The sequence below is a fragment of the Schistosoma mansoni genome, chromosome 3 (assembly GCF_000237925.1).
Source record: "Schistosoma mansoni strain Puerto Rico chromosome 3, complete genome".
Lineage (NCBI taxonomy): Eukaryota > Metazoa > Platyhelminthes > Trematoda > Strigeidida > Schistosomatidae > Schistosoma > Schistosoma mansoni.
The window spans coordinates 20,987,027-20,998,324 of NC_031497.1; positions in this window are offsets into that span (position 1 = coordinate 20,987,027).

An 11,298-nucleotide genomic window follows, 5' to 3' on the forward strand; every position below is an offset into this window, starting at 1 on the left:
GATATAAAGCATCTTATTTAGTAATCAATAATCTTCGATTATTTTGTTGTTGTTGACCAACACCAAATTTTATAAAGAAAAGTGTCCCTTCAAGGTATTCAACATGAGAACATTATTGATGTATAATATTGTGAACTGAAATGATTATTTATGAATATGAGAAATAGTTCTTGAATAACTTAATCAAATAGAGAGTGAATTCATAAACAAAATACGTAAATACATGGCACAAAATGTAAGTTGTAGTATGTAGACTAGATGAGAATAAAACCACATTTTACACAGAGCTTTTTCAAGAGTCGAGTATTCTAAAATTGTACTCATCGGAAAACCAGTTACGTAATATTATAGTGTGGTCTGTTTTTCATCATAAAGAATCATGAATAATATAAAGCATGTGGGAATAATGATCCTCAAATTATATGCTTTCCGGAAAGTATTGGTGTTTCAATTTATTGTGTTTTAGCTTTAAACACTAACAAAGGACATAAAAACTATGTGATTGATCTTTAAAGGCTAAATTTTTGGTGTACTGCTGTTCTTAAGTGGCCCTGTATCTGACTCCAGTTGGATTGTTCGCTGATTGTCAGAGAAATATACATCCCGGCTACCCTCGCATATAATCATCGGCTCAAATCGCGTTAGTGAATAACCAAATTAAAATAAGTCAAATACGAGAATGAGGTTTGAATACATATATTTCATACAACTGTTGATCCAAACAATTGATCAGGAAAACGAAACGAAGAAAGAGAAACAAAAGGGATTGATGGCATGTGTGCTAACTCGATTCAACCAAGCATGACTCGATATTTATCGTTAGAAAAACGAATTTACAGACACTATGAACACGGTATGTAACTAACACACATGCGATCATATAAAAATAGACAGGGTTAACAAGAGAATAAGTGGAAAGGTTAAGATGTAACCTGGATAGATGGCTAGGTCCAGAAGCTAGAATAACCTATGTGGGCTTGACATAGTACCAGTCACTATAGTTCACAGTCATTCATTAATTATATAAATATATATGTTGTTTAATCATGCTTACGTTTAGGAGACAGTGAAAATTATTATGGAAATAGAACGATAACTTGATAGTAAAAGCAATTAGATTTTAAACAATAGGTCAGAAGTCCGAATCCTACTCCATTTACATCAATTTAGGTAGTTGGAATGGGTTACTAGCCTTCACATAAATAATGTTGCTCAGAGCTCAGTACACAAAACTAGTAATTACTAAGTAAATTACTCTTGTAAAAGACTAGTTTTCTACCTCCCATTGCGTATAACTCCTTTATATATCGTTAATTTGTATTAGGCTCGTATAAATCGTGAAATAAGTTATCAGTCTCTATCACAGTAAGCATTCTATTGAGCTACTGATCGATGAAAGATGTAATTTTCTTGCATGCGCAATAAACACACAAACTAAAGTAGTAAGATAGTTATGATTACCCGTGGGATTCTGAATTAGGATTCGACAAGCATGCTTAACCACACTTTCACCAACAAAACTTGGTACTTCATGGTGCTTATGTTCGCTCTAAAGCTTAAATAATACTACGAAGCCGGAATTAGAATGATGTAAAGACTTTAATGAAGAGCATAATTTGCGGAAATTTCAAAAGATATTTTGAATAAGAGAAACGGAAGTGGTAGTACATATGAAAAGGTTAAGAGTGATGTATTTAAGACATTGTGTGTATTTTCGTGCATTTTTGGACAAAGCAGTATTTGACGGAAATAATGTATATTTTAGTTACAAACAGGAAACCGAAAATACAACTTTACATTCACTTTCAAACATAAAAACGATAAAAACTCATTTTGATTACTTTGTGACTCTGAACGAATACTTCCAAGATCCTTCTCTAAACTAATTAATTTCTCTTGACAGATTTGACTTGATTTTACAGCATCATCAGCTTCAGTTTGAAGTTGATGACATTTTGCCTGAAGAGTAGTATTGAAATTTTTTGATTCGGTCAATTCATCCGTTAGTCGATTCTGTAATGGAAGAAATATATATTTTATAACCTAATAGTTTTTTAATCAGCGTTTTAGGAATTTTCAATACAAACGTCAAGACAGTTATACTGTGCGAAGCTGAAACTTTGAGAACTACTACAATCATCATCACAAACGTACAAGTATTTATAAACAGTCGTTTACGCAAGATAATCAATGTCCGTTGGCTGGAAACTATTAGCAACGACGTACTAGCCAGCTTCCAGCTGAAGTTGGGAAAAGAAGTTGCAGGTGGATAGGATGCACATTATGTAAATTAACAAACTGCATCACAAAACACGTCCTAACTTGGAATTCTCAAGGGGAAAGGAAAAGAAGCAAACCAAAGCAGATATTCTGCCGAGAACTGAAGGTAGAGACCAAAGAAGTGAAAGGCACTCGGCAACAACTGCAAAGGAGAGCAGAAGACAGAGTAGACTGGAGGGTCCTAGTCGACAGCCTATGTTCCATGAGGGGTTACAGGCGTAAGTATCACTCATAATGTTTAGTATTTGCCACTAATTGTCCATTAGTCTTCATGAACAGCACTCACAAATGCAGTTGATAAATGGAATTTGAATATAAACAGAAGGAAACGCTTTGAAGGTGCCTTGCCCACTGGTATGGATGCTTTATCTGTGAAGCTTCTATTGTTCTTCTAAACGTTATCAGCACATACTTCAAAGAAACGATGTTGCCTAGTGGGACAAATGAAGAGTTCAAGAGTAAAACAATCATATCAAACACCATAAAACCTTCATTCTGAATTACAAATATACCCTGTCACCTCAAAAAGAAATACTGTTTGTAATTCTAAGTTAAAATATTTGATCTAGTTAGATCCTTGGAAGTATAACCTACAATGACTTCAAAATTAGTTTCTTAGTTTTCTGCCATTTATGGTAGAAATAAATATTAACAGCGAGGAACAAATGTGTGAAAACAACAAGTCACTGGAATTTTTGTGCCTCACATGATCATTTGTAGCAGCCGAAGGTGGGATAGATTAAAATTACTTTAGAGAAATACAGTTTTGTGATGCTAAATTATTGTAAAACATCATTTGAAATCTTCTGCATAATCAACCCGAGAAACTTGACTAAGCTCATTTTTTAATGATAGACAAAAACAGCGTCACTGCAAACTAATCAAGAAGTTTGCAACATACTTCAGATTGTTGAATACTCTATTGAATCAGATAATTTTGATCTTCATTATAAAACTAATAGATATGGAGGTTAACAACATCTTGAATGGACTGCTTAAACATACAGTATTGATTGAATTTTAATCGTCACAATCTCAAACATCTTGAACGTTAAAATTTTGCGATTTGAAATCAACTTACATTTATGATCAAATGTTTTCATAATATGAATTTAAATGGGGTAAAATTCATATCTCACCTAATATTTACATCCAATGTTAGTATCAGCCTTGATAACAAACAAATTAATGATTAGTTACAAGGTACTTACGAAAAACTATATATTTATGCTTATCTCATTGATAAATTGGTGATGATTACGTATATGGTTTCACTAAAAATGATACATGTCAACACGTGGATGAAACAGTTTTACCCTTGAATGCCCTGGTGTGATTGAGGGTGGGGAGAGTCAGCTCTCCCTCTCAAAATGCTCTCACATGGCCACACATATACAACCACTATGAAGAAATTCCTATTCACTACCTTCTTGCGGCAAGTGTCGTTTAAGAAATTGAGAGGACGAAAAGCAAATGTCCGGAGCCTTAACCGGGTTGATGGACACGGAGGGTCCACCTAGGGGAGTTGGAAAACCCTGATTCCAAACCAATGGAGCACATGGACTACAGGATCCTGAAGGAACAACTGATGTATGAACCTTTTGTTGGTCACCGGCTACCATGGGACTGCACCTCCTAACGTCGTTCGATTGTCTTGTGGATAAGACTTCTAGGTCAAAAGCTCAAGGAGTAGCCCTCCGAAAAAATCACGTGCTTTGGTTTGGGCACCCAGGCAGTATTTTATCCCTCACACAAATCGAATGACAAAGTGCGGCGCATATTTATTTGGTGCCTCTTTGTACTAATGTTTATATATTTAAATAAATAAATAAGCACTACATATGTGCGATTAGGCTGATCTAGTATCTATGTCGATGGAGCCCTTCAATAGAAATGTTTAAGCACACATGACCTCAGAGTACGTCATATTATCTCTGGAATTTCAGTCTACGGTGTTCCATATAATATTCAAAAATAGTGTAAATAAACGATTCGCACTAATAAGTCTATGAATTTGAGAACCATGAAACGGCTTAGAAATATATTTCGAAAATGATTCCGTTTTTGACGGATTTTCGGCTTGTAAATGTACAAACGAAAAAAAAATATTGAAACGCTATAAAACACAATTTAATCCCTATTTATATATGATATACTAATGTCCAATATCATTAAAATCACTTTATCAATAATAAACAACATAGTTGTCAAAATATTGCCTGAATTCACAAGCTTTATAAGCAAAGATGGATAGTGGCTAGCAGAGGAATCCAGGACGCGCGTTTTCTCCTATTTGGGACTCGTCAGCTGGATGTACCTGTATCTCAGAGTTGATGTTCACTCTGGAGGAATTCAGAAGATTAGAATTTGGTAGAACACAAAGAGTGGATGCACTTTCGCCATTGCAGACGATTTTGAGCCATGTCATTCAAGGTCTCTAACCATCGATTGCTATCATCTCGCGAATCCCAACTAGGTAGTCTACACCTACCAACGTGGCTCAGTCCACTTGTCAGTGACTTCATCGATTTGTGCCACGTTTTGGTCTGGCCACCCCTAGCTTTCTTCCAACCTACTCCTACACCATGAAACATTGCACGTCGGGGCAGTCGGTGGTTGGGCATACGTAACACATGTCCCAGCCATCTCAACTGATGAAGTTTCACTACCTCATCAATCGATTTGCCATCCTTACCTAGTACCCGTTTCCTAACAACTGCACTACTTACCCGGTGGTCCCAGGATATACGAGCAATGCGTCGAAGACACCTATGATCGAACACTAGTAGCCTACGAATATCCTCTACTCTTATCGGCCATGTTTCACTGCCATAAAGTAGGACGGAACGGACTGCTGCACAGTAAACCCGTCCTTTTGTTGCTAGACGGATATCTCGCCTACGCCATAAATGGCGCAAGTTGGCGAAAGCTAGACGAGCCTTCTGTATCCGTGCTGAGATTTCGTCACACACCAGACCACAAGGGCTGATGAGACTCCCAAGATAAGTGAAGCTGTCAACACGCTCAACTACTTCACTCCCTATCATTAGTTCAGGTGTCGATGCAACCCAATCCTGAAGTAACATTTTGCACTTCGAGGGAGAGAATCGCATCCCGAACATGCCTGCATTGTTGCTTATAGTGGTCAGAAGACTCTGCATTTTGTCAGTGTCTTCACCAAATAGAACTATGTCGTCGGCGTATTCTAAGTCAACAAGTGAGCCTCCCGGTAAAAGTTCAACTCCAGGAGATTGAGATGATGAAAGTGATATCTCTAAAGGCATGTCAACGACAAAGTTAAACAAGAATGGTGAGAGTGGACAGTCCTGACGAACACCACTTGAGGTAACCAATTCTGATGACAGTTTGCCATAGGCTCTAACTCGACCAGTTGTGTTCGAGTAGAGAGCCTTTATGAGGTTAATGTACTTCTTTGGTACTCCTTTCAGTGACAAACACTGCCATAGAACCTCACGATCAACGGAGTCAAATGCCGCCTTGAGGTCAAGAAATACTACTATTGTGGGACGTCTGAATGTATGTCTATGTTCTAGGACCTGACGTAGAGTCAATATTTGGTCTATGCAACCACATCCAGGTCGGAAACCAGCCTGGTTTTCTCTAGTCTGCTCTTCACGAGCTTTGGTTAGGCATCCAAGTGTTATTGAAGCTAATATTTTAGACACTATATTAGTCAAACTGATTCCTCTGTGATTGTCACAGGAGGACTTTTGTCCTTTTTTATAAACTGGCACAATCAGTTATTGGGACCAGTCAGATGGAATTACGTCCAGTTCCCAGATTCTACCTAAGACCTCAGTCAATCTCGTTGCTAGTACTGGACCACCATACTTAAAAATCTCAGGGGTAAACCTGTCAGGGCCTGCGGCTCTCCCTCACTTTAGATTTCCTATAGCTTTTTCAACCTCGTTGAGAGTTGGAGGACTTACCTCAATTTGCCATTCAGGACGACTGGGGATCGTGGGTAACTAAAGTGTGGCTGAAGGCCAGTTGAACTGATCCCTAAAGTGTTCTGCCCATCGATCCAATCTCCTGGATTGAGAATGAATGATATGCCCATCTTTGTCTGAGATAGTTTCGCTAATAGTTGGGTTCCTAATGGAAAAAGAAACCAAGACCGGATCGAGATACGCCGATTGGTTCATTTTTAACTATTCAATGTTACCGCAAGGACTGAGAACACACTGGAGGTTCACGTAGAAGCATGAATCAGGGACGAGTTAATCATAATCGAGAACGTGACCGTCAAGTTCTTGCGCGAAATTTAAACACTATGTGGAATGATCAGCAGAAAAACCTCTGTATAGTGCTTAAAACGTATGAAATAGTAGAGAAAAATCATTTTTTGAAGCCATAGAATAAACATAATACTGTTAAATGTATCAAATGTCTAATTACGTCTCTTTAGATTGTATATAACAAACAAACCGACACCATCCACAAATCCTGACCTTAAGTTGTTTATCCTGAAGCGAATGTTAACGTGATAGCACTAAACTTCATGAACGAACTAACTGGATGGCGCTTCCTGTATTTTTGGATGAAATTTATTCATCCATATGACTATAGAGTACCTTTGCATCATAGCTGACGTCAGTTCCTGATGAAACCCTAGCCTTAAACCCTTAATCCTAACCATAAATACCAAACTCTAACTAAGAATAATGTACAGACTCTTAAAAACTTGTTTTGGCCCTTTTGAAGGTTCAAGAACATGGAAAATCTATATTCATAAGGACAAGTTTATATGTCGTTAAATTTCCTAGTTTGCAGGCAGAGTAAGCAGTAAAAGAGATTGACCGATCTGTCAATTACGTAAAATCGATTCAGATTTCGCAAATTTTGTTTTCTATTCCACAAACTATCCATTTCTGAAACGTTTTTTTTATGAGCTAGAAACTGTCTGGTAACTCATTGTTATTATTTTAAGTTCTTCCCCATACTATACTTTCACCGAAGTTTTTCCTGTAAATTCCGAGTTAACCCCTATGCTTTTGCTACTACAACTTTTGTTAATCCAATTTTCTTCTTAGAATATATTTTCTTTTCCTCTTGTCTTCGTTTTGCTATTGAACTAGTCAACTGAAATGTAGTGGTCAGAAATACTGAACAAGTGGTAAGATAACAACAATATACTATTTTACATGCATTTAAACTAATTCTTTCAGTCAGTCAGCTACAAAGTAGGACCAGGCACATATATGCATCGGTCCAAGTTGCCATGCCTCGTTAGCACAACAAGATGAACACCGGATTCATAGAAATAGTTAATTTAGTGGTGGTAATATATAAAAGAAAAATCGCATATAAGAATATAGTACAGGAAAAAAGACAGATATGATTTATCACAGGCCAACAATCGTAATGTTTCTTAAAGAGTGTATACACCTACGCCATTGTGATCGATCCTGAGCCATGTCGGATTGTCTATTGAAGAAGGGGTTGCCTGAAAAGTTTATTATCATCTGAAATTGCCTTTATACAAACATCTCAGACAGGGTGATGAAGTTAGTGACTTCAAGCACTGATGCCAAGTTTTGGTTTGGCCGCCCCTAACTTTCTTCCAACCATCCCTTACACTAGTCAGCATGGCGCGTCGTGGTAATCGGTGTTCAGGCATACGTAACACGTGGCCCAACCATCTCAGTCGATGAAGATTCATGACCTCATCAACTCATTTACCATCATTTCCTAATACCCTGTATCTAACCTCACTATTACTTACGCGGTTATCCCAGCAGATGCGAGCAACATTTCTAAGGCATCTGTGGTCTAATACTAGTAACTTACGAATATATTCTACTCTTAATGGCCATGTTTTACAGCCGTAAAGTAAACTAATTCTTTAGAATACCATCAATTTTCTTTGCGGTAATCGGTATATAATTCCCATTTAAACATTAAAATTAAAACACGAAGTTCAGCGAAGAGATCTCTTTTCAACGAATTTATTATCAAGTTGTACAATCGTATATATATATGAAAATGTTTTGTTAAAGTACTAATTCCGTGAGGAAATGTGAACACTAATAACCAAGATTATAATACTAGATTACGTAATATGAATAATAACAATAGATTTAGTGAATAGAATAAGACGAATAAAATGTTTTGGTTGCAATAATTAAAGGTCATTAAAAGTCATAGAAGTGTAAAATAAATAAATAAGGTGATATGATGAGTATTCATGAATAAAATAATGAGAATATAAGACATAAGTAAAGGGGAATAGAGTAATAATAATAATAATATTAAGGCCACGGTAACGATAATGATAAAACGTACTTCTTTTGTACGCATAGTTCTGGTTTGAGCTCATGGATGGTAAGAGCTTCGGCTATTTTTAAAAGTTTGGTCCGAAGAAATCTTGGTAGATTTGAACGAATCATATAAACAACCTTAAAATCAGACTGTGGATTCGTCGAATGATTACAGTCGATTAGGTGTTCAAGTATGGAGCTACGAACCGCTTTCTTTCCACCATTGTAGAACCAAACTGGTGTATGTTCTCGTATCCGAGTTGAAAGCGAGCGCTGGCTACGGCCGATGTACCTTGCTCCACAAGAGCAGGTGAACTGGTAGATGCACATAGAGGCGACCAAACGCGGAAGCTTATCTTTTATGGATACAGAAATTAAGTTCTTACTAGTGAAGGTTATTCGTAGTTTTGCAGCGTTAAATGTCCTTTTAATCGTTGTTGTTAAACGATTTTTAATTATGTCTGATGTTCGATCACCTTTAAATTCCAGACTTATATAAAGGCTTTTCTTTGGGACTGAATAACTAGGATTCCTATCGACGCTACTTCTATTCATATTCTTCTCTATGAATCGGTCTGGGTAGCCATTTTTCATTAAAGTTTTCTTGAGGAACTCGAGTTCTTCGTTAATACATTCCGTACTACATATCCGATATATACGATAACATAAAGAATGAATCAAGTTTCTCTTTCTATTTAACGGAACCCAGCTATAGAAGTTGGTTAGTTGGCCGTTCCATGTTTGCTTTCTAAAGATAGATCTTTTTAAAGAACCATTACTTCTTCTCAATAGATGTACATCAAGAAAAGGGATTGATTGGTCTTTCTCTCTTTCTAATGTAAAGTCTATAGAAGAGTGGCATGAGTTAAATGAGTGTAATATATCGTCCAAATCAATATTATCGTCACAAATGACAAATGTGTCGTCCATGTATCTTACGTATAGTTGGAATCGATTTATCATTGAACTGAGTTGATCGTTTTCTAGTTTTGCCATGAAGCAGTCTGCTAGAATTGGACCTAATGGAGATCCCATTGCAATCCCATCTCTTTGTCTATATATTTCATTGTTGAAACTAAACTGGACATTAAAGGTACAACGTAACAATAATTCTTTTAAGTGTTCAGTTGGAATACCTAGATCTATGTTGTTAGAGTCAATATACTCACAAATATAACATATAGTTTCCGTTAACGGTACACTAGTGAATAAAGAATTAACATCAAGCGAGAACATGTGTTTTCCGGAAGTATTAACATCCTTAATACGATCAATAAATTGAATATTTAGATACTTGCCTTCTAACTGGTTCCAATTTCTCAGCTAACCATTGGGCTATTCAGTGGTATGGTGAGCTTGACATATCCAAAATAGGTCGTATTGGTAAACCAGCTTTATGTACTTTAGGTAGTCCATATAAGCGTGGGATGATTGAACCCCATTGGGCGAAATGTGATCATATAAATCCTGGGTTATTATCCCCTTATTTTTAAGATTTTTAACTATATCCGTTAGCTATTTTTCAATCTGCAGTGTTTTGTCACCTTCTCCTTTAGGTTTGGCGAATTTAGTGACATCCTCTAGGATTATCCTCATTTTATACAAATATTCTTGGCGGTCAAGTAAGACTACACCAGCTCCTTTGTCAGGTTTACTTAGTATTAAATCCTTATTTCTTTTCAGGAGCATTAGTTGATCCAGATGGTTCTTAGTTAATAAGTTGTTCTTACCACATTGTATATTAACATATCCATGACTACAGTCCAGTAATGTGGATTTAAAATGCTGAAGATTTTGTGGGGATGTCGGCACAAGATCATGAGTTTGGTTTGATAGATTTTCGAATTGAATTTGTGTATAAAGTCTGTTGGTTTTGGAGGTGCTGTTACAGAATTTGGGACCCAATGATAAGGCCTGCATTTGGATTGTCGAAAGTTCAACAGAAGAATGACGAAACCCCCTTCTGATTACTGTTAATTGATTTGTATTGTGGACTCACTAAGTGTAGACTGCTTACTTTTATGTCAAGTAAGGCCTTATCTAGCCCATACTCTGGTTCTCATGTGTCTGGTATAATGTGAGTCAAGTCTATGCATAGTTTATCAATCAAGTATCCAGTCTAGTATTGGAGTCCCACAAAAAGACGGAACGGCCGTCCAGTGCTTCCAGGTTTTCCATGGTGGTCTAGCTTCAATTGACTCACGCTTTCAACTATGATAAATACTAAATCTCCACAAAACCCCTTCTATAATACCAAATGAATTCGGTCAATAAATAAATAAAATTAGATCTATGAATCACTTGATGCCAATTTAATGATCTAAAAGTTAATTTCTCTCTATAACACTTGCTGATATTGTAAATGTGCATCTATTAAGAGTTTAATATTAAGACAAGTAGTCTATTCAATGTTTCTTGTTGTCTTTTTTCTTCAATATTTGTCAAATGATATCAACTTTTTATAACTCCGCCTGTAGCTCCTTTGGAGGTAACTGCCGGTCCTAAGCCTGGATAAAGGAGGAGGGTTGGGCATGCGGTTAACGACCCCATCCCGTAGAAAACTAACTCGCTCAAAAAATTTAAGTAAGTAATCAACCTTCTATGAGAATCATTTTCCTATTCAACTTAGTCTTTGCAAACTTCACTGGTCTTAAAAAAATGGCAAAAGAAACAACATAATTCATTTCTCATTTACTCTATTGAATCTTCCTATGACGTTTATGACTGAAGTTGATCA